The sequence below is a fragment of the Psittacula echo genome, assembly GCF_963264785.1.
Source record: "Psittacula echo genome assembly, chromosome: 1".
Classification (NCBI taxonomy): domain Eukaryota; kingdom Metazoa; phylum Chordata; class Aves; order Psittaciformes; family Psittacidae; genus Psittacula; species Psittacula echo.
In genome coordinates this window covers 80,136,432-80,160,819 of record NC_137735.1, presented here as the reverse complement: position 1 = coordinate 80,160,819, position 24,388 = coordinate 80,136,432, and the positions used below count along the sequence as shown (strand labels likewise).

General features: G+C 48.1%; 1 pseudogene across 1 annotated transcript in view; it reads left to right on the top strand.

The window, feature by feature from the left end:
• Window positions 1-5,426: 5,426 nt before the first annotated feature.
• The window catches only part of LOC308232919 (protein spinster homolog 3-like), an 81,086-nt pseudogene continuing 62,124 nt past the window's right edge, over window positions 5,427-24,388 (top strand). Inside the window, exons 1-4 of the transcript in view lie at window positions 5,427-5,634; window positions 8,518-8,583; window positions 9,047-9,183; window positions 9,721-9,871. The product of the transcript in view is annotated as a protein spinster homolog 3-like (transcript). The remainder of the gene's footprint in view (window positions 5,635-8,517; window positions 8,584-9,046; window positions 9,184-9,720; window positions 9,872-24,388) is intronic.

The window sequence follows — 24,388 nt, the reverse complement described above, 5'->3', positions numbered from 1 at the left end:
ATGCAAAGAAAGTAACGCTGAAAAGAACAGAAACCCTGTAGTACAAAGCTCTCCGTGGCTTAGAAAGGGATGTGCCTGAACTCAGAGAACACATCGTCTCAAATGAAAATAGCTGCCATCTCTCCATCCCAGCTCTGCTTTCTAAATGCTCCAAGTCGGGAGCAGCCCATTGAAACAGCCAAAGAAAACTGTGACCAAGGCAGACACCAACCAAGCAAATAAATAAAGAAATGAGAGTAATAATAAAGAACGAAATCAGGCGGAGTCCCCAGCCAGTGTGCAGTCAAGGAGCAGCAACCACAGGAGCAGCTTCCAGCAGCCCGCTGGCTCCACAGGCAGAGGTATGGACCCCTTCAGGGTATCGCTCCTCCCTGTACGGGAATCCTGGCGCCGAACAGGACTGAGGCCGTGTGGGATGCTCCTAGGCACAGCTGCATATTCACAGGTTGACAGAACAAAGAACTCACTCCTCAGCCCAGAGACAGCAAAGAGGATTCACGGGAACAGGGAAGTGCAGATTCTCTGTGCAGGAAGTGAAGGAGTTGACACAACCTCCTTTGGACCAGAGAAATACCAGCGTGTGGAGGACAAGGGATCTCTTCCTCCAGGGCCGCGGCTTTGCTGGGAAAAGCCCTTCAGCAAACTTACAGCCAGAATATAAGTTCTAATTGAAAGTATTCCCAGGCACCTGGTGCCCTGAGAGCTTGCCAGGGGCAGGACGCGCTACTGTGGAGGTAGCTGTGTCCTAGAGCTGAGGCCTCACACACCCCAGTGCCGTGATGCTGCCTTCAGAGCCACTGCCCGCACTGGGTGGGCACCCTCCCTTTTGGAATGAGCTTTTAGAAATCAGAAAGCATCCTGGCCCTGGGCTCGGTTTCCTCTTCCCAAAATACCAATGGCAGGTCAGTTCCAGCAGCAGCCTTCTCTCCATGATCTCATCTCGCTGGGTTTAGGCATCTGGACAGGGACCATTTCTGACCTGGCAGGACAAACTTTCCCAAGAAGCTGCAAAGTTTAGCAGGGAAGAGGCTCTGCGTTTCTGAGGCTTTGGAGACCACCTGTCCCACTGCCTTCTCTTCCACACAGCTTTCACACACCAGCATCTTCCAAGCTCCCAGCTGTACATCCTATGCTGGTGTTCCCCAAAACACGAGAGGGGCTGCAGCTGTTCCAAGGAAAAGCTTTCCTCAGGAACCCTTCTGCCCTCATCATCAATCTGCTTGCGTCCAGCCACGTCGGGGAGTGCACCAACAGGGAAGATGTTAGTGATGACAGCGCAGCAGGATGCTCTGCCTGGGGTGAAAGCATTCCTGAGAGCACAGATGTCATTCCTGCACAGGCAATGAAGGAGAACCCCCAGCAGCTGCTTGCAGCGCACTGGCCGGAGTGATGCACGGGCAGAACGTGACTGCTAGAGCCACAGCACAACTGAACTTTACATGCTGTGGGCCGGTTTATTTAAAGTTTCCTGGGGTGAAAGCAAAAGCAGCACCGCTCCATCACCCCACCTCCTGTGTGACAAAGAGCACAAGCAGCAGCTGTGACCTCTCCTCCCCTTGTAGGCTGCAGTCACGCTGTTGTAGTCCAGGCACTTTGCTCCAGGAAGAAAGCACTCCTGGAACAAGATGAACAGAAACCTCTTCTCCGAAGTCAGGCTCAGTAAACGCAAGCCCTGTGGAGCCAGTCCCGAGCAGCCAGGAGTGCTACAGACCTCACACAAAAAGAAAGCGGAGCCGTTCCTCATCCCGCCTCTTTTCTCCCAGCTGCTGGCTCGCCCCAGCCCTGCCCCAGGGCGTTTAGGGTGGGGTTACAGATCTTGCTTGTGGCTGGGAAGAGGTGCGTGCCTAAGGGCAGGGGTGTTTGTGACCTGTGGCGTCGGGTAAGTTCTTGCTGGGATCCTGCTACAGTGCTGGCTTGTTCTGATCTTAATGTCTTGCTCTGTGTGACTGGTTTGTGTCTCTGTTAGGAGTACACGATGGACTCGGAGAGGGAGAAAAGGGGGGGGGGGCTGGGGGCAGAATGGAGCCAGTGAAAACACAGGTGGCTTGAGTTCTATTTAGCTTTCCTTGATCAGATTCATCACTTTGACTTACACCATCCTTATTCAGTACTTTGTAATTCTTTCTTAAGGAAGCATCTGAATGGATTTGGAAAACATGCTATTGACATAAGCCTCATTGTGAGGCAGAGAAGATGGGGTTTGTTCTGTTTGGAAACCTGGGTGGCTGCAGTTCTTGAAGCTTCTTAAAGTCCTGCAACTGTTTTAGGCCTTGAAAAGAAGTTCTGAGCTTCTTAGGGATTTACACATAATAATTTCTCCTAACATTTTTCTTTCTAGTAAATATACCAGCTAAGTTGACATTAATGCTCCTCTTGGTAAGGGGGGTAACATTATTCGAGCATTACTTTCTGCTCTGTATATTTTTATCTTGACACAGTCGTACATAACAAGGGAACATGATTAAAAGTAAGTATTGACTATTAACGAAAGGCATCTGAAAAGCTACTTTGAAGTGTGGAGTAGAGACTTCTGGTTGCTGGCTCAAAGGGACAAAGGCAGACAAGTTCTTTCACTGATGCTGAACTTGTCTTAAGCAGAAAGGGCTGCAAAAGTCATCAGAATAACATTTTCTTATTAGCGGGCTGAGATTCTGTCTTGTTTTATTGTCTTGAAAGTGTGTCAAGTGTGCAAATGCCAGCAAAAAAGGCCAGATTTTGCTCATACGCCTTTTAATTTCATTTGCAAGATCTTCTGAGGCTATCTTCAGACCAGGAGAAATTACAGGTAGTATAAAGAGTGGGTGGAAGGAGCTTCCCAATGAAATGACTAGATAGAAGTGCCTACTTTTTAGTTCAGTATTGCTTAGACCAAGAGATGCTTAAGCTGCCCAGAGTGAGAGTTAAATCCTGATGAGCTGCCGTGTGGGGCGTTCCTCACGAGGTTTGAGATGTTGCCTGGGCATCATCTACGGAACACATTCCTGCCGAAGGACAGAGAGGCCAGCTCTCCTAGCTTCCGAGGAGAACAGGCATGGAAACCGATAGCACAGCTTGGGCTGTTTCAGTTCCTGTTGCTAACGAAGCTCCCTGCGCAAGCAGCGGACACCTCTGAGTTTGAATGTCCCACTCCCTGCTCAGGCTCCGCTGCCACCTGTTCCTGTCGGGTTTCCTTTCCCATGGCATTCCGTTTCGGTGGGCGGGCGGGTTGAGGCGGGAGGCGGAGCGCTGCTGGGGCCGAGCGCCCGAGGGGTGCGTGTGTGCGCGCGCGCGCGCGCGGAGGCTGTGCCGGCCGCCAGTGTTTGAGCGCCACCCAGCGGCGCGGCGCGGCGCGGCACCGGGAGCCGCCGGTTCCCGTCGGCTCTTGCCTTGGGAATGGAGTGAAAGCAGCGCGCACGTGCGCCTCCTCCCTGTAATTCTTCAACGTGATTTGAAACATTCTTTTCAGACTTATTTATCCACCGTTGTGGGTGTAGGTAAAGTTTTCAATCCCTACGACGTTGTGCTCATTCTTTATTGTGAGTGTAGTCACCTCTTGACTTCCTTGGTTTAACACAGCAGTGGGATGCATAGAGAATGTGCCATTGACTGGGTGAAGCTTCTGTGGTCTGTAGCAGCGCAAAAGGCAGTAGTGATGATATTGAATAGTGAGCAAAAATCGCTTCCTAATAGTAAGTTGACGCCCTCTGAAATGTGTTCAGACTCTAGCTGACTTACCATGGAATAGTTTGGGTTGGAAGAGTCCTTCGAAACTCATCTAGTCCAACCCCCTGCGATGAGCAGGGACATCTTCAACTAGATCAGGTTGCACAGAACCACATCCAGCCTGGCCTTAAATATCTGCAGGGATGGTGCATCTATCACCTGTCTGGGCAGTCTGTGCAAGTATTTTGCCAGCCTCCTTGTAAAGATGTTTTTCCTCACAGCCAGCCTGAATCTCTCCATGTAGAGCTACCATGAGCAGGAGTGGGGAGAGATGCCCATCATCTGTCTCTAAATCGTCCCTTAGAAAGCTGAGGGGTAAGCTGTTGCTCAAAATAAGACCTGTCCGGAAATAAAATTTGTATAGACTTACCCATGATGAAATTAAACATGCCTGCTGGTTCAGGAGCAACTAAATGTTCATGAAATGAAGGTAGAGTGAAATACTAGAGTGCTGAGTGTTCATTTGACAAAATGGCCGAGAATAGTAGGTGCTATTGTTGTTTTCAGCGTAGTCTGAAGTGTGAAACACACTTCCTTAAAAGAAACTCCAACCATAGGCTCTTGTCTTCATGCATGAGTCAGACGCTGCAATCAGAGCTCATTGCTATTAGCTGCCCATTAAGCTACTAGTTTTCTCTTAATTTTCACTTTAAACCGTCCAAACAAGGTGCAAGAAACCAAATAACCTTCTGAAGTTTGCAATCCACACAATGGCTCAAAAGACGTGGGACCAGTTCTGTGTCTAAAAAAATACTGAATATAATAGGGAACCTAATGCTGGAAGAATCAAGTAAGAGTACTTGTTCAAATCTGAGTGGCCCGACTAAAGACAAGGAATAAAGGTATCTACACACCCTGAAAGAGCAAGAATGACTTCCTGCATCCTCCTTTCTTCTCCTTTCAGGCCCCTGTTTGGGAAGAAAGGGAAAAAAATCCTGTTTCCCGATTCAGAGCTGTAGAATGTGCACAGTTCCAGCAGGGAGGAAGAAGGATGGTTTTGTTTCCATCTCTCCCTGTAACATTCTGGGTTGGTTTTTTGGTTAGGTTTTTTTTTTGTTTGGTATTCCCTCCATTGAAAGAAACCCAAACGAGCAAATAGTCTGGAGTGTAAGTCTTCTGCTTAAACTGCTGGTTTGACCTAAAAACTCAGGACCTTGCTGGAAAGGATTTTGTTCTGGGGTAGATCTGGTCAGTGCAAAGCAGGTGGTGGTAAAAGGAAGAAGTGACTGGTTGGGTGACAAGGACAAGGCTAGGTAGCTTAAGTAGTGTGTGTAAGCAAACGACTGTCCAGGGTACCTTGTCTAGCAAACGCCTCTTCTCTAGGAAGGCCGTTTTTAGCTCTGACAGCTGACTGAGACATTAGTGAAGTTTATTACTAATTTGGCATATGCAATTCCTGTGAGATCCGTGCAAAGTCGTGCACTTTGGGATCTTGGATGCACAATGGAATATTTTGCTGCTGTTTCCATTTACTTTTCCTTGTCCTCAGGGTATAGCACTTCAGCACTTTTGCAAAAACACAGGACTGCAGCTTTTTGCCTCTGTAAAGTCCTTGTAAAGCAGGGACCGCAAGGAGCGTTTCCTTTCAGTTTTTAGTGGTTGGGCTTCACGGCCGGAAATGAGCGTAGTGATTGAAGTTCCTCATAGCCCCAAACCAAAACTGACTCATAGCTTGGCGTGCTAAGGAGATACCTCATCTATGGCAGCTTTGTGTGCGGGGAAATATGCACAACCCCAGGGCGCATGAAAGCACAAGCTTGCAGTCCCAGCCACCTCGCGAGGAGCAGAGTTACGGAGCTGCTGCAGCACATGGGAGACAAAGTCCAGTCGTGTCTGTGTCAAGGAAGAGTCCGGCAAAGAGAGATTACCTGATAGCTGCTGTGCTGTGCTACACAAATTTGATCAACTTCATGGTCTGGTGCCTTGTACCAGGTGAGAGCCCATTTTCTCCTTCTAAGCAAAAAAGAAAGGTAAGTTTTCAACAGCTCTACTTATGCCATAGTCACAGATGTTTTCTAAAGTTAAGGCTATGCTTTCTGTCTTTGATCTTTCTCACTTATCTGCATTAGTCTTTCAGTCATACTTTGAATTAAATGTGCAATTACAAACCTAGAAAGACCAATAAGTGATGGTTTACTTTCTAATGGTTAGTAGAATGCTTATAAGCATCACATCTCTTAAATACCTACGATTCATGCTTTTAAACCTTAGTCTCTTCCAAACATACTTTAGCATCGAGAGCAACTGGTCTCTTTTTGTGTCTGGATTCTACAGAGATTTGACTAAGACGCTTCCCCTTACTGTATACTGCAACTTACCAGGCCTGCTTTGGCTCTACTAGATTAGATATGGCATTCCTTTATGTGAAGAACAGAATCCCAGAATTGTTAGGGTTGGAGAGGACCTTAAGATCATCTAGTTCCGACCCCCCTGCCATGGGCAGGGACCCCTCACACTAAACCATGTCACCCAAGGCTTTGTCCAACCTGGCTTTGAACACCGCCAGGGATGGAGCATTCACAACTTCCTTGGGCAACCCATTCGGGTGCCTCACCACCCTTAGACAGAATAGTGATGCCAGTCTCCCTGTTAAAAGGGCAAGAGCTATGTTGTCTTTGTGCAAGTTTGTTTAGAGGGAGCTTCACTTCCTCATGACCTGACAGTGGTGTGATTTCTGCAATGAAGAGTGTAAAGAGGATGAAGATCCACTTCCTTAAGCGTCACCTACTAAATTTACACCTTGTTTTCTAATAAATAATATCCTTCATCCAAAATGTGATTTTTAGGTTTGTTGGGGGTTTTTTATTATTTTTTTTTTTTTTTTAAACCTAGCCATAAGAGCAAGGCATTGCTCCTTGTAAACTGGTGGGGGACCTGAGTTTTCCCTCCCATGGATGGGGCTTGGAGCAACCTGGTCTAGTGAAAAGTGTCCCTGCCCATGGCAGGGGGTTGAAAGTGCACGAGCTTTAAGGTTCCTTCCAACCCAAACAAGTCTGGGATTCTCTGTAAACTGTGGTCTGTGTCAATTCTCAGGTTTAGCATCTCCCCTTAGCATGTACCATGCTTTCAGGGATCTGATTTGTAAATTAAGAGGAAACACTTGTTGTGAGCTTGCTATATTTTACTTCCGAGTGGCCTGGAAATCATAAATGTTTCAAAGCTTTGGAGAAAACCCAATGGATGGATTGTTAAATGTGGAATTAATATGGAGTGACAGTACACTCACTCTTTTTTTTCCTACTAAGACCATTCAGAAACTGAAGACTGAGTATCTCTCTACATTGAGAGGCTGGTGGGTTTAGGAGTTGAAGCTTATTTTGGTTTGAATACTTTTTAACCACACACGTAAGAGGGAAGGAAACAAGTAGGAGTGCATGCTGAATGAGACTACAGGAGTGTTAGTGAGAAACTTCAGTGCAGGAGTTCTGTTGTCAAGTGACTTTGTGAATGGTAAGGGACAGGAGAGGCTGAAACTATCTTGAAGCAAGAACAGGCTTGCTGGGGGGAGGTATTAAGTGCAAGGAGTCATCTATTGTTTAGTTCCTGTACAAGCTAAGAGCTTAGAGTTTTCAAGGTGGTTTGTGAAGTGCCTGCGTTAATAAGCTCAGTTTCTTGAGTGAGGTACCTTCAGGGACAGGTACCTCACTCAAGAGCAGAGGTGGGGATGGTGTCGAAGCCTTGGCTGTCCATATGGATGAGCGCATTATTGAATGTAAGTGAAGAGGGAAGTGAGGGAGAGGCTTGAGTATTTGTTAAAGAGTAAGCTGGTGGCAGTTCTGAGCTTGTGGTTTCCGGGCAGTTTTGCTCCCAGGCTTTGACAGAGTTTGCATCCATCTTCAGGCAGAAAACAAGCCGCTTGTCTGTGGAGTTGAGTGTAAAAGACACTGTAGCACCGCAGAGCAAGGACCTGCCGCTAACATCCCCCTGTGCTCTGTTGTGTGCAGATCAGCTGTAGGGAGCAAAGCAGACAGTTTACATACAACTTGTTTCCTTAAGGAGTGGCTTCATCCTTTTAAAAATATTGGAATTTGACTATTTTGGCAAAACTGAAGCTGTATGAGAAAAAGTTTCTTTTTTAATTTATATGGCTCAGTATCAGAGTAGAACTATGCTTATTTACAGCAGTTTCTTCTGGTGTTTTCCTTCCAGGATTATAGTGCAGAAATGGAAGCTAGGGGAGGCAGCAGATCTGCAGCCTTGGCATGATGTAGAGATGAAAATGACTGTTTTGTCTCACAGCATTCATGCAACCATGAGTGCCAGACCCATGGATCTTCCATCCGTTTGTTGCTTGTGTGACTCTCTTCTGAGAGACTTCTGGCTTTGGACAACTCTTGCAACCTTTCTCCACAGCTATGGAATGGTTAGAAATCAAGATGGAATTTCTGTCAGCCTTTTATCACCAATAGAAATGATTGCTTTTAGTGATGTTTCTCTGTCATTGTCACCACTAAATGTTCCTGTGTAAATCCGGTTATCTGTATCTCATCCGATCGCTTTGTTCCACCTGTGTCAATTAAGCTTTGAACTGGAAGTTGTTTCTGTGCTTCTGTACTCATGGTGCAAAAGAAACAGAACAGCTGTAACTGAAACGGTGGCTCAAGTGACTCTTGTAAGACTTCTGGAGTGGAAGATTGTGACTTTTATCACTAGGGGTAAGGATTTTTAATTCTCTGTGTATCTGTACTTGTGGTAGAGTCATGGTTTACATCTGTGTGCAGCAGCTCTTGCAAGGGCTGTTCTTGAAATAAATCTTTGAGTTGGCAAATGAGGGAATAACAAGGAATGAGCAGGGTCATTGAGTGTTTGTTGCAGGGATCCTGTTAGACATACAGAAATACTTCAAGCTCAGTGATGGGGATACAGGTCTGCTGCAAACAGGTAATGAAATCTCTTCAGTTTGGATAGTTTGCTTTGCCTTGCATCTATGCGGCCTGTTCCTAAACCGCAGGCTACTTACTTATTTCTTCTAGGTCCTACCTGTGTTGCTCACTTCCGCTGGTGGGCAGGCTGACTCTAATGCAAACCTGAATGTCTTTGGTTCAGGGAAGACTGGAGCTGTGTGCTTCAGGAATCCCACACTATGTGAATCATTAAAGATGAAGCAATTTCTCAAGAAATACAGAACTTGAGCAATTCCCACATGTTTTATTTTATATATATATATATATATATATAGTAATCTACGTTCCTCTTTTTCTAAATATGGGTCTACCTACTAGTTCTACAAACTCAGCCTTTAACCTCTGCCCCCAAAATAACCTGAGTTTGTTTGAAGCATGAGGAGTACATAGGAGGAAAATAATTTGACCCATGTTGTCTTTGATCGTTCTTGGATTTCCAGTCTTCACCCTGTGTAACATGCTGGCTGCCCCCGTCTTTGGGTACCTTGGTGACCGGTACGATAGGAAAATTGTTCTTGGAGCTGGCATTTTCTTCTGCTCTGGTGTCACATGAAGCAGTTCCTTCATCAGTGAATTGGTAAGTTGCTTTTGTAGTCCTATGAAAATAATCTGCTTATGTCTTGCAGGAGTCACTAGTCTTTATCTAATCACATTTGGAAAAGCTATCAATGAGCACTTGCTCCCCAAGCCTGGATTAAATGGACTTTGTGCAGGAAAGCTTAATGGGATGCTGGAGTCCAGCCTAGGCAATGGAGAAGCCACCCATTACTGTTGCGGTTGATGGGATCTTAGTTTTGTCCTGAATGTTGGTTGACCATGACCTTACAGTGTTGCAGCTTGTTCAGCAAGCTTGTGTTCTATTGACCATATCCGGTCATTCCCTCTGGGTGTCCGTCTAAGGAATCACTACAGTGCAGAAAGGAGAAAGGACAGCAGTGGGAAGCTGTCCCAGTGCTCTGGGAAGCAGGTGCGAGTGGAGGGAATGCAGATATGCAAAAGGCAGTTAATTCTTGTTTCCTCTGGTACATTTCATTCACCAAATTGCATCCCTCTAACAGCAAACTTTCTTTCTCGCACGGGCGATCTTGGACTGTGATGTGTCTTTTCCCTGCAGCATTACTGGATATTCTTTCTTTCACGAGGACTAGTTGGCATTGGCATGGCCAGTTATTCCCCAATAGCACCTACCATCATTGCAGACCTATTTGAGGAACCAAAAGGACCACGATGCTATCTGTCTTCTACCTCTTCCTTCCAGTGCGAAGGTTGGTTTTCTTGCTAGTAACTGACCTGCCTTTTGAAATTCCATCTGACCACACCAGGCATTCAATATGCCCTGAGCCTTGATCAGATCTATTTTGATGTATGTCTGGATTGGCTCTTGCAAAAGGGTTTGTCCCTTGCTTAGCATGTTGAAATAGAGCTGGTTAGGCTTATTTCTGTAGTTACCTTGAAGAAAAATGAGCTTTTTTTTCCCCTCAGCATTTTTTAGAGAGAATCTGAACTCCGAAAACGTGTGGGCTTGGAATAAACGATTGAATCAACTCTGAAAGAAATATGTGCCTGGGGGTAGGTAATTTATTTCTGGCTTTTGGAAGGCAAAAGCTTTTGGATATTTGCTTACTTGACAAATTTGTCAAGAACCCCCCCCATTAAATCGTCCCAAGGAAGAACTGGCCCTTCCCTCTCCTCTTTCAGTTGAATTGACAGTGTCTGATGAAGAGGAGAAGGGTTTTTCTGTGCCTTGGACACATACTCTTTATTAGAGCAGGCAGCCAAGTCTGAGCCCAGAAAGCAGATTAAAGCTAAAGGAATTCCTGCAGGGTTTTATTCATGTGGCTAGGACAGAAAAGAGCCAATAATAAACTGCTTTATGGGTTGTCTGATCTGGGTTCTCTGTGCTCTCCTTAGCTGGCAAGATGTCATTTTGGGCAGCAAGAATTCCTTGGTGCCTACTGATTACTCCTTTTTGTTGCTTACAGTGGTCTTGGCTATGTCCTGGCAGCTGGCATGGCAGGTCTGTCGTGACTGGCAGTGGGCCTTCAGGGTGAGTTCCTCACCGTCACTCGGGCGGCTGAGCCATTCATTGTAAAATCAGAACCATCCCTGGGGTTGGGATTACTTATGCTCGTCATGTCAAAGGTGAACAGTGGAAAGACCTTCTACTGCCTGACTGGTCATGAACTTGGTGTTTTAGAGGACTTGGTCACGAGTTTGGTGTTTTCCCTTGTTCCTGCAGGACGAAGGAAAGATTTTAGCCTAGTTCTTGCAGAATGGAAGAGGCACAGGTTAAACTGTACAGCAGCCAGGGCAGGCGCTGATGTGCTTCTTACCTGAGGAGGCACTTGGATGCATCAAGACCTCCTGAAATAGAGGAATGTGAAGGTATCTTCTGTTCTTGTCACGTCATCGTGATGTTTCTCCGCAGAGAACACCAAGTGCTTTGGAAGTACTCTGTCAGATCCTCCCAAGTTCTCTATAAAATTAACTAGCATGTACACGATGAGGGGGGAAGAATGTTTGCTGGAATAACAGTCTGAAGTTACGCAGGTAACGCTGATGGCTGCATGATTGATTCTTGCATTTGTAGCTGGAATATTACTGTTCACTTTTCTTTCTTCACATGTTTTACTCCAGAATCAGAGGGAGCGGTCGTGTATCTGTATGATGCAGAGGGAGGATCTAATAGGTCTTTTTTCCTCTGAAGTCACCATACATCACCAAAGCCGCTCTTCTTTACAAAAATGACCTACAAACCGCAAGTTACATTCATTTCTGAGCATAGCTGCCATTCTCCAGTCCGTAATTCTAATGCTGAATTTGAAGTTCTGTAGGCTTTTCACTCCACGGGTACCCTTTCTGTAACCAGCCTTGCTTGTGTCTACAGATAACTCCTTGCCTGGGAGGTCTAGCACCGGTTCTTCTGCTTCTGCTGGTCCCTCACAGGACCCAGGGAAGGACAGCAGCACACAGAGCACTGAGCATCTCTGGCACAATACAAGCAGCAGCTGAGAAGCCAGGAGTACACAGAACTGCCAGGACTACTTGGTGTCACGATGTCATCTCACTTGCCAAGATTTTAGCAACCACGGTCCCCTCTGTCACGGAATGGACTCAGTTGGAGATCAATGTGATCAGACAAAAGCCATTTACTATAGAAAACTAACTCTTTATATACTATTGCTTAAAGTAGCTTACAATAACTTGGCACATTGTGATTGGATACATATCTTTAAGGCCCTTAACAACTAATGTATAATTGGTTAAGCACAGGTGTGAGAACCTGACCTTCAAAGCTTGCCCACAGTCCACAATTCAGCAACTCAGTAAATTCCAGCTCCTTCTTATCTTGCTTTCTCGCTCCCTTATTTGTGTCCTCCTTTGCTCTTGGATGACCCTGAATCCATGTCGAGCTCCACGTAGGCACTTGCTGATCTGGGTACGTGGCTGTTCTTTGCCAGAAAATCATCCACATCTCCCCCTTTTTCTTTTTGTACAAGCCAAACGCGCTTTGTAGCACTTATAATCGTTTGTTGGATACATTGAAAAATACACGGCAACAAACTCAAAATCGTTAAAATGACAATAAACACCAGTAGTCCACCTTTTACTAGAGCAACCAGCCAACCTGTCAGTCCCCATTCACCTAATAAATTGTCCAGCCAATAGACTTGCCCATCCTCATACACCATGTGTAAGATCTGAGCATGTTTCCGTATTTCTTCAACAGATGCCAATCACAGGCTGCTGGGTCTGCCCTTTTTCTCCTGGATGGCTCTCTGATAAGAGGGGAGGCCATCCCTCACATCAAGGTCTGGCATGGCATGTGTCCCCACCGCTCCACGCCTGCTGGGTTGCAGCCAACCGCGGAGCTAAAGGTTCTTCTTGGTGGCAAACACAGAGGCCAACCCAGTCTTGCCCTTGACTGTGGCAGCAGGCATTTGGTCAACCTCAGTTCTTGTACTTCGTTGTCAACGCAGAGTTTCACCTGCTTCATCCAGTAACAAGTTGCTACTGTGGCAAAGCACACACAGATTTACATTACCAGAGTAACTATTACAGGTTACAGCAGCATGTTGAAGATGCTGATGGCAGCGAGAAACCAGCCAAAGAATTTTCTGACCAGTGGAGTTCTCCCACCCTCTTAATTTGCTCCATTACCTGCTTTATAACACTACCATCGTATTAGAATCTTTCTAGCTTTTGCCTTAGCATTTTCTAGCAGCTGCTGCAAATTTGCATGCTCTGACATCTCTTTTACAAGTAATGAATCCACACAATACAAGGTATAGTTTCTCATTAGCAACTGGCTAGTAAATACAGGTGGTTTTGTACACAAAATCACAGCCTCTAATAACAGCTACGTTACAAGCACACATATTCGAGTTGTTACTTTTCAGCTGCCCTCAAGTGATGTCCTGCAATCATTCATTTTTCTCTTCCTCTATCTCATCCTGCTCGGGGTATTCACTGTCAGCTCCTATAGCTGAGGCATCGGGTTCCTCCACTTGTCTGTCCAGCTCATGGCAAGGCTTTGCAAACTTTGCAGGCAGCCACCATGGACCTGTAGGTAGGAGGACACAAACATGCCCCCTCTCCCAGGTCATCAGCTCTTGAGAAGGAGGCGGGTTAAAGTGATTCAAAGGCATTCTGATGGAAAAGGAATGAGGAGCAGCAGAGAATGTGAAGCTACAGCTGCCTGCCTGCTTAGCAGCAGCCATAAATACCTGCCGGCAACCACACTTTTGCATTAACCCTTTCTTGCCCGAAATGTTAATCTGCTACCCATTAAAAACTTTTACATGAACCCAACAAGAAAAAATACACAGAACACCGTCTGCCCTCAACACACACATACACACACAGGGGATCCCACAAGCAAGCTCCATACAATTACAATATTTGAAACACAAAATCCAGACAATCATTACTCCCACTACACTGTCCCATGTACAGAACCTGGCACAAGGACCCCGTGAAGACAATCAGAAACCAGCTCCAAGAAGCATCATCGCAGTGCGAGGTGGCAGGCTCACCTTTAGCGGGCGTCCCCGCAGAGGCTCTGCCTCCCCCCCATCGCATGAGCCTTGGGCTTCTGTACTGACCAAAACGCACACTCATTCCGACGCAGGTGGCCAGCCTAGATCGGAAGAAGTGGTCAGCAATATCTATTAAGGTCTCCAAGGGTTGAGAGAAACATGGACATACTTATATTTGCCAACTTCTAGTACATGAGCATCACAGAGAGACTGTCAAATGAGTTGTATATAGGGTCCCAAGTCCACAGTCTGCCATGGTCCACCTGATATGTTGATATTTTCCCAGGGAATTAACAACTTCCCAGCTGACCAATTTCCTAATGACATAAAGGTTGCTGCTTCCATGGGTACGCTGGCTTGTCTGCACTGATATGACGTGTTCAAAAGGCTGTAAGAGTTAAGACTTAAAGGGACTCCTAATAATGGTGCATTAAATTGCTCTACATTTCCACACACCCAACAGTTTTTCACGTGCGTATAATTAACTACCTTTGCTAACAGATCTACATAAGCATTAGCCTTAAAAGCAGTATTACCTCTCTGAAACATAAGCATGAATATTGAAAGAAAGAATAGTCTATTTACACTCATGACTACATCTGGTTTTGTGCTTCCAAGCAAATCGCTTAGCACACCTTTGCTTAGTCCCCTCCCAATGCTCAGGAGGAATCTGCCATATGTATGGCACCAGTAAGGGCTTTGAACATTCAAATTGAATAACGCGTATCTGCTGCTTCTGCTCCAATACCCGTCTCTGCAGCTCAAACTCTCCTTCAGAAATTCTAGGCGTGAAACCTGGCTCGTGCCTCGTCGTCATCCAGCCGATTCATTCGCCGGCAATGAGGGTGTTCCGGCTTCTTTTGGCAACGCTGGCTCCTTCCAAGGTTTCACTCACCGAGCTGGTACCCGCCGCGGGCCAGAGTCTGTGATTACACACATATATCCTCGACCGGTTAGTTTTACTTCCACAGGACCCTTCCAGGTACCCGTTTCCAGATCCTTATACTGGACCAGTATACCCTGAGTCTTATTCACATAACCTGACCCTAACGCTTGACCATGTATTACAGCAGGAGGGTCACTAGTCTCCTACCAATTGCAAAAAGTTCATAACATACACAGCTTTCTGTATTCTTGCTGCTGGGGTAAGCCCTTCTTCCCTCGTTTATTGTTTTTCTAACAATTGTTTCAAGGTCTGATGCGTACATCCAATAATAGCCTGACCTGTAGGAGAATGAGGAATACCAGTGATATGAGCAATGCCCCAATTATTTAAATTTTCAGACAGTGTTAAAGAAGCATAGCTAGGTGCGTTACCTGTTTGAAGCTGTAAAGGTACTCCCATAACTGCAAAACAGCCCTCCCTGGCCGCGCAAATGCATGATTACGTGGCGTGCGGTCTCACCAGCCAGAGGGGTAGCCCAAAGAAAGCGAGAAAAGGTGTCGATAATAACATGGACATACCTCAGTTTTCCAAAAGATGATACATGGGTTACATCCGTCTGTCAAAGTTGGAGAGGTTGGAGACCTTGAGGATTGACTCCAAGGCCTATACCTATTGTCTGGCCCTGACAATCAGGACAAGACTGTACAGTGCCTCGGGCATCTGTCAGGGACAAGCCAAACTGGCGAACTAACATCTTTGCCGATTGGTGAAAGAAGGCATGAGATGCTCGGGCTTGTTGAAAAGTATCTACCGGTGGTCTCGCCCATGCTGGAGCGACTAATATATCTGCTTTGTCATTACCATCACTGAGGCTCCCTGGGAGGCCCGAGTGACTGCGAATATGCGTAATAAAATATTTACAGTTACGATTATTTACAAGATGTAACAGAGTTTTCAACAAGGTCCATAACCTGCGATTAATAACTTCCTGTAAAATTGCCCTCTCTAGACGCTGAACAATTCCTACGACGTACAAAGAATCACAGACAATGTTAAGCGGAGTATCAGGCCATTGTTGAAATACCGCAACAACAGCACTTGGTTCTAATGTTTGTAAGGAATGTGTAGAGCGACCAGGTATTTTCTGTTTCTTCCAACCATCTTCTGTTTTCCAAACGTATCCGGCTATGTGATTATTTCTGCTAGCATCTGTAAAAACAGTTATACCTGAAACAGGTCTGTCGGAGTAAAAGGTAACATCTTCATATTGGTTCATATTGTCTCAGAGCCACTGTCTCTGGCCCATGTTCAGTCATGCCCGTTTACAGACAATTGGGTGGGTCCCTCTCACGCTACACAGAGCGTTTTGCATGCGCTGCCATTGAAAGCCTGCTCTCTTGCCTGATGCTGCCCTAAATGCGCTCCAGGCCACTGGGAAATGAGAAGGGCTGTATCACAGTGAGCTCCACTTAGTAAGAGGAAAGAGAATCACTAAGGAAGGGGAAAAAACCTTGGCTGATAGTGCAAGGAGCTGGGGAGCACAGTGGAGGAGCTTCATAGATATTAAATTGGTGCGAAGGGAATGTGTCTCTCCGCACACTGACGGGGGGAGAAGCAGCAGAACAGACATTTCTAGCTCTTCCAAAGGACAGGATGCTATGAGAAAAAAATTAAACTACAATGTAATAGTTCAGTGGGGTTTTCTGGAACATGCAGTTAGTTACTCACAGCTATTTATAGCACTATCATTTCAATATCCCTGAAGATGCATCGTCGGACTCTTTTCATTGCTGCTCTGATGAACAAACCCGTACTTGTTGTAACAAGTCACGCCACGGGAGATGCTCTTCTGCGCTCCCCACCCACACAACCCTGGGATTTGTTTTCATTTGAGAGCTTGTTAAACACAGCAGCCATCAAGTGAAGAAACCCATGTTCCAAGACACAAAGGAGTCACACCTATAAATCGTGAACTTTAGCAGTGGGAAAAGGCCATCCTCGCTTTGAGTTGGAACAGCCAGTAGCACAGTTTGTGGCTGCAAGGGGTTGGCTTTAAATCTGTGACACCCAGGGACTTACCTTGTTGTATCTATTTAGGCTGGGTGTTCAGTCTCCATCGTTCCTATACAGATGGGCCTAAGGGGAGGATAGGAGAATAAAATGCAGTAGACAGTGGCTGAAGTAGATACTCAAATAGCAGTTAATCCTGTGGTAGGGTGCAAGGGCCCGCATCTCATCCCATAGAATCAGAGACTCAACTAGACTGGAAAAGACCTTTAAGATCATCAAGTCCAGCCTATGGCTGTTTGTGTGGCTGTAGCAGCAGTTAACCCACAGCAGTGTGTGTCACCTTGACAGGTAGCCCCAAGGTAGCTGCAGCAGGAACAGGAGACTCCTCTCTGCCCACCCTCACAGCAGCTCACTGTGACAGACGGGACCACTGCTCCCCTGAGCACCTGATGCATTCCCTGAGGCCGGTGTCTCGTAGTTGTGGGGCAGCCCAAGGTGAGGCTCATCTCATCCCTGACAGGATCAGGACTGTTGGCCTTCAGAGGCATCACATTCATGACAAGATTGGCACCCCCATTCCCTGTAGTGGCAGCATCTCACTGGCCTTGGGAAAGGGCTCTTACTGTTTGTGCATGTTTGCACTTTTTCAGCCTGCTTGAGAAAGTCTTCTGTTAAGGGAATAAAAAGCTTAGCATGAAACTTCTGGGTTATAGAGCCATGTATTTTTAAATTGTAATATATTAGAAAACACATGTGTATTTTCATGTGTTAACAGGAATGTTGTGGAGACTTGTTATTCCAAGTCAGAGGTTTTTGGAAATACTTATGCCAGACAGAGACAGCTGAATACTTCGTAATTAGCCACTCACATTGTGGGTCAGTCTTATTGCCCCTGAATAACAACTTCCTTTCTCTTCCTCCTTGTAGTTTTGCCTGAATTAACTCAAAACCAGAATTTATGCCCCCACATCAAGAAAGTTCTGAATTTCTACTTTATCTTGTTGCTTTGTAAAGTATTTTAGCAGCACTGGCAGTAGCTGGGCAGGGATTTGGAAGCCGTTTCCTAAGACAGAGCTGCTTGCTCCAAGGGTGCAAGTTTTTCCCTAAATAGACTTTCTAACCTTTTAAAGACATAATTAAAATAAAGCTCTTCCTCCTTTCATTCCCTCACCATGCCTGGAGTGCATTTTGTGATCTCGAGGAGCAAGGAAGCTCAACTGTCCAAAGAGAGGTACTTAAGAAGTGTCTTTAGCAGCAGTGTTGTTGAGGAAACATCTCCCGTGTGGCTCCCCACTCCTTGCAGTCCTGCTGCTTCTGCTTTAGGGTTGATGAACATTTCCTCTAAAGGAAAGAAAATGTGCTCCTGCCATTGAACCGTGCAGAAGCTCCTCCATTCGTGCACTCCCTACAGCACAGGAGCACTGCAGTGAGTTACCAGGCTTGTGCACGATGTCTGTCTGTCTGTAGCTCAGTGGGCCTAGGGGCCTGTTCAGTGTACAGGAACAAGAAGATGTCTCAGAAGGAGTCAATGCAGTCATGCTTTAATGTGTTTTTACATCCTTTTACGATTCACAAGGCCAGAATATAAGTACTTATACATTTTTAATAGGAAAGTAATATATTCCCCCAAAAGAAAAATAGATTTAATTATTTGTCATAAAAGTTGCCTGACAGTTGAAACTTCAAGCTTCTAAGCTAGAAAAGCTCAAATAGACAAATTATACTGAAATGTTCTTTAAAGACCAAGTGGCTGCTTTATTAAAATATTAAATTTACAATTTAAAAAGAAATATCCTGATTTATTATTCAATTATGATAATCTTATTGAAGTGACATGAAATTCATGACAGTGGGCTTTATTCTGTCCAAACCCTGTCCTCGGTTATCCTCAGAGGCAATCAGTTTTGCCATTACCTTTTTTGCCAAAACTTTTCCTTGTACCTAAAAACAATTTATCAGGCAATTAAAAACATTAAACCTAGATCCATATTCTATCTTTTCCTGATTTTCTGGCCACGCTACTCTCCTATCTACAACACATTGGCAGGCATCTGGGGACATTTTCACCATATTCAGGGATGGTAAAGAAGATACGATCACACCATGCCGCTCTGCATCACAGGTTCCAAAATGCTTCACAGTATGTACGAGGGAAGCATGCAGTTTACTTAAGAGATGTATGCTGGGGCATGCTACGGTTTCCTGGTCACCACATCACATCCAATAAACATGCCAAAATGTGACTACTGAAACGGGAGCAGTAACAGGATCATAATGAAATAACTCTCCTCTTCTTCCACGTACACCACGGAATGTAAAGGGTACCCACAAGTTACACCAAGCAACTCGTCTTGTTTCTCTGACACTGAGACTTTGCTTGTACACAGGAGGAACTGAGAAGCCAGGAATGAAAATCACATTGCTTACAAAACATCTAAAATGTGTTTTGGGACCCTCTCTTCTAGCATGAGACAGAGAACTCAACACAGCAGCTAAGCTAAGGTATTCGGCTCCTTGGTTTTGGTGAAAGAGGGCTGGTGGCAGAGCACTGGCACTGTGAATCTTTAGTGTCTGGAGTATCTTTTTTTCTTCCTTTCTTCCTCCACATATTTTGATTCTCACTTTTGCTTCCCCCCTTTGTGATCAAAACAACTGAGTTAGTCCACTTCAACCAAACAGTGTTCTGTAATCATACTTTGTAGGAACTGCACACATTCCTCTGCATAGGGAATAAGCATTTGAAGTCAGAACAAATACAAGTATAATGCCTGGCCAGTAACACTCCCTGGGGTACTCTGCAGACAAAGGAGTGAATTAGTTATGTGAATAACCTAGAAGCTTTTTAGTGTTCGCTTCTGACGGCTGCCCCATATCCAAACTCATGGATTTTCGTGTTCAAGGGCTTATCTGTCCCACTGTCGGGTAACTGGCAGCCAGGTCTCTGTCTGACCCCTTTGGTGATGACCAGGGTTGGTTTTCTTTTAGTGTCCTGAAAGTGCAGAGAAATTCAATTCAGAAAATCTTTAGAACTGTGCATATTTAGGCATAAATTGTGCAAATAGCCAAACTATCCTGTATTAAACCCGTCTCTCCTAACAGGTCAATCTCCCCAAAACACAGAGAAAGAGATAGTCATTACTTTGCTTGCAAAACTGACTAGTGAAGGCTAACAATCTGATATGGATGTAATGCTGAAGAGATAAACAATAAAGCAGTGAAAAGCACACAAGCGAAACAGCCTACAAGGCAAGACAAAACTGGATGCTGAGAAGACAGACACTGAGTAAAGTGCTCCCCATTGAGAGAAACTGGCTCTCCCCATCAATTTGAGGTGGGTTTCTCAGCTTATATCTGTGCTGCATACAGACAGGCTCTCTTCAGCCCATCCACCTCTGCTCAAGAGCGTAAAGACCCCTCTGGTTGCCGTTGCCAAGGCACTTCTCTGTCCTTGACCTTCTGTAAACTGAGTGCTGCAGCACCATGGGGAGCATCTGCAGTCAGAGGGGACGCCTAGTGATGGGTCAAGCAAAGGGTGCTGGAAAGTGGCACCTGCGCCCTGGCCCAGGAATCAAACACAGGAAGACAGATGTGAACATAGTCTGTTTATTTTAAGTGGGGGACATAAAAACAGGGGGTGGGGGATGTAGCAGGGGGGGTGGAAATTGTATATTGACAGTAAAAAAATACGCTAAAATGATAGTAAAATTATGGTAAAAATACTAGTTTACTAGTGTTAACAACAGAACAGCAGTATAACAACCAAAAGCTACAATAAACCAACAAAACAAGTACAGTATAAGAACAAAACAACAGCAGTATAACAAGAATATTACAACAGCCGTAGGCCAAACACAGAACAATAAAAATCTTCAATGAACATCATAGACGCCGACGTTTTGCCTCTGGTGGCCTAAAAGGCCACTTGGCATCTCTGCGGTCCTCCTCCTTCGGGAAGTAAAAAAACCAAAGAGAACAGGTTTAGTCCCACCCATGTGCATCGCAATTTAGAAGGAAGCAGGTGCTGTAACAGCTCAAATATCAAAACAAAGCGTGATTTCCTTAAAGCAGGTTTCAATATTTGTGGGGTTTTGGCTAATTTAGACTGCAGCCAGCACACACAATTACAGGGCTCAGGGAGTAAAAGACCCAGCAGCGAAGGCCTCCTGGGGGTGGTGAGGACCCCACGGGCAGGGGGGAGCAGCTCTCGGGTGACTCCTGGCTCCAGCAGCCTCTGCCGCGCTCCCACTGCACAGCACCAGGGGAGACAGCACCGCAGGTCCTGGGAGCTGGTAAGTCCCAAACAGGTGGGGGTGAGCCACAAATGAAAAGCAATGGGGATTTGGGGAGGGGGAGGACCTCAGTCTGCTCAGGACTCCCCCAGTGGCTCCAGAGCACCCCAACATGGGCAAGGGGATAAGAAGGGAGGGGAGAGACTGCCAGGGCTGGAGCAAAAGTTTACACCTTAGGAAATGTGGCAAAAGAAAGCCAGGACGGAAAGGCTGCACAGACGCACAGAGGTTCATCAGCCCCGGCTGGGGAGCTCTTCCAGTAGGAAGAGTTCCCCCTGTCCCACCCCAGGCGCTGCCACCCAGCACGGCTTCTTGCTGGCAGCAGAAACGGGGCCTGGCCCCATCACTCTGGTCCCGCCTCGGGGCTGCTCTGGACCGCAGCCCGCACAGGTGGGGGCCAGCAGCACTGGCCATTACTTATTGCAGAAATGATGGATCCGTGCCTTGTGCCGCTTGCAGGCTCTGTCCTTGGATCTTGCCCGGCTGGAAGAGGTGGACGAACCTGGAAGCACAACTGTTGCTCAGGTCTCTGCAGCCGCACTCTGAGCTGGCACCGGGGCTACCCCCATCCCTATCCCGGGGGGAATGGAAGGTTTTGCATCCCTGGAGGCCAGTAGCTACCACCCAAGCCGGCCCTTCCGCCATCCCCTAGCCCAAGGGGACAACACCACCCATCAGCTCCTCAAGCCTGAAGCACCAACTGCGTCCATACCAGAGGAAGCGGGGTCTCGTCCGAGGCCTGATGGGCGCTGGCCCCAGAAGGGCGCAGGAGTCCCTGGAAAGCAGCACACCACTGTGAGCCGGGGTCGGCCAAGGAGGAAGAGCCTGGCTTTTAGGGAGTTGGCAGCTCAGCCAGGTGCGGCAGGAAAGCTGCTGCCTAAATCAAGCCCTGCCCTTCACCCCCACAGAAGTCCTGTCCACCCCGACTCACCTGGCAAGACGGGCGCGCTCCTGCTTCTGGACTGGGTGGTGTCAGGAAAGCCGGTGGTGGTGGAAGCCGCTTGCCCAGAAACGACTGATGCTGTGGTCGTGGATGCTGCCTGTGTGTGGCTGGTGCCTGAGCAGCCCTGGGTGATGGCTGCTGGCAGGGAGCAAGAAATCAGGACCCGCAACTTGCCGCACGGGACTACCCCTTAGCAGAGCCTCCCAGCTTGAACAGCTCGCAGCTCCGGCCCTGGGCAACCTCGCCCATCAACCACCCTGGGGACTGCGGGACACGAGGACTCCGTCCCGAGTCTTCACAAGTCTCGAAGAGCATCAGACCCGAGGACCAGGCAGCACTGGCCCAGGAGCTTCCTCGGCCTGCGCTACACCCTGCCAGCCCAGGCCGTGGCTTTCTCCTCCTTGCCGTGCCCTTCGCATTCCCAGTCTGCCCTTACCAGCCTTAGGTCCCAAGAGCTGTCGGTAGCGCTGCCACGCTGCCTCCCTCTCCTCGCTTAGGGTCATCTCTGTGGTGGGGTACCCAGGAATAAGCTCAGGGAACTGCCAAGAGAGAGCAGTAGCTTAGCTCCTTCTCAGGGCAGCCAGCAGAGCCGCTCTGAAGGAGGTGTGCAAGCAGGCGCGTGCCAGAGCCGTGAAGCCGTGGTTCTGCCACAGCCACGGCGGAGCTCCGGTCCCCCTTCATTTTGGCACCGGCTTGGCGCTGAGGCCACGGCAGCCTTGCCCAGGCCAGTACCTGCTCCAGCAGCGGGCAGCAGTCACGCACAGCCACCACACGCTGGGGCAGGGGAGAGCATCAGTTCCCACTCGGCCAAGGATGAGGCCTCCTGCCCCAAGGCAGGCAGGTCAGCCTGCTCCCAGCCCTGCAGGGATTGCACTGAGCACATTCTATCCCCAGAGGAGGGCAAAAGAGGCTTGCGAGACAGCGACGTACCAGCACCAGTGGGTGGGTCTCGCCAGGCACCAGCAGGCAGATGCTCCTCCTGCGTGGCCTTCCTTTCCCCAGCGCAGGTGGTGGGCTCGGGGACTGCCGCCGCTTCTCCTCGGGCCTCTTGACAGCTACAGGAGGAGACAAGTCAGGAGCAGCTCCCAGCAGAGGTGTTTGGCCTGCACCAAGGGGGTTGTCCCTTCTCACTCCTCTCCGGATGCCCATCCTGGAGGGCAGAGCCAGGGACACGGCCTTCAGCCACAGACAAGGCTGCGATGCCCTGGGGCAGCAGCTGGCCACAAGAGATCCGTGGGGAAGCTCTCACAAGAGCCTGCTGGGGCTCCACGGGCCGGCGGCCCCTTCCCACCTCCACAGACGCTCCTTGCACGCTGCCCACCCGAACCACAAACCACACAAACTGCCACACGGGCCCACATCTCGCACTGTGCCACGGGACCCTCTCCGCGATGGGCACACGGGGTTTCCTCTCCCTTTCGGCTGAGGAAGTGTTGCCATGAGTTCCGCCTGGAATGTGAGCAGGCCCAAGCCAGGGGCCCATCCAAGCCCGGCACAGAGCTGGGCCCCACCTACACTCACCTTCCTCGGTCTGCACGGCCTTGTTGGCTCTTCCTGGAGCACGGTCTTCCGGTCGCAACAATTCCCATTCCCTGTGCAAGTGGGAGAGAGCCAGTTAGGGTCAGCCCCAGGCTGGGACAGGACATGCCAGTGCCACAGGGCAACGCCACCGCTGCAGCAGTCTGAGCCCTTCGAGCTCCAACCCGGCCTGCGGGCAGGGCAGGGATGGTGCAGGTCAGCGCTGCCGCCAGCGCCGCAGTGGCACAAGGCAGCAGGGATGCTGATGGACACAACAAGGGAGCTTCCCCACCACTGGGTGACCCAGCAGCCATGTCTCACGGGCCTGGAATGTCCCAGCTCCCGTGGAGAGCAGGCCTTGGGCACCGGCTCAGCTGGGAAAGCGACTGCTCTCTTCCTGGCCGGCACTGACAAGCAGGCACCGGCTGGATGAGCAGTACGTTACCTTCCTGTCCAAAGTGGCACCTCGCAGCAGGATCCTGGGCCAGACTGCGGGGACTCCCTCACGCACATCCTCTTCTATTGGCATGTGGAAAGAGACCAGGAGTAACTCATTTGGTTCTGGGGAACACAGCCTCCCTTTCTCCTGCTCATCACAGAGTAAATCCCATCTCCCAGGTGCTGGCTACTGAGCCCACAGCCTCTCTTGCTTCAACACTGCTCAACTTACCTCTGCAACGTCTGTGGAGGGCAAAGTCTGAGCACCTCAACCTGAATCCGCTCTGGGAGCAAGCAGCCTCCAGGCTCTTTACTGGCCGAGGCAATGGGGAGGGAGGGAGGACGCTGCTGGCCCAGCCAGAGTAAACCCTTCCCTACTGACCCACCCGGGATAAAACCTTTCACTGCACAGCTGCAGAGCTCCATCAGCCACGACTACGTCCCACTCGCACATCTGCAAGCCCAGCCCAAGACGTGAGCAGTGTTTTACTACAGCTCAGCAGCTGCTGAGGAGACCTGTGTCAAAGTGGGAACACAGGGCTCCCACACGCGCTGCTGCCTCCAGCTGAAAAGGTGCCAGCACAGCAAAGAGATTTTCTCTCATCATCTGTCCCAGCGTACCGGTGGGGGAACGGTCTCAGGGCTCCGGTCCTGCGGCA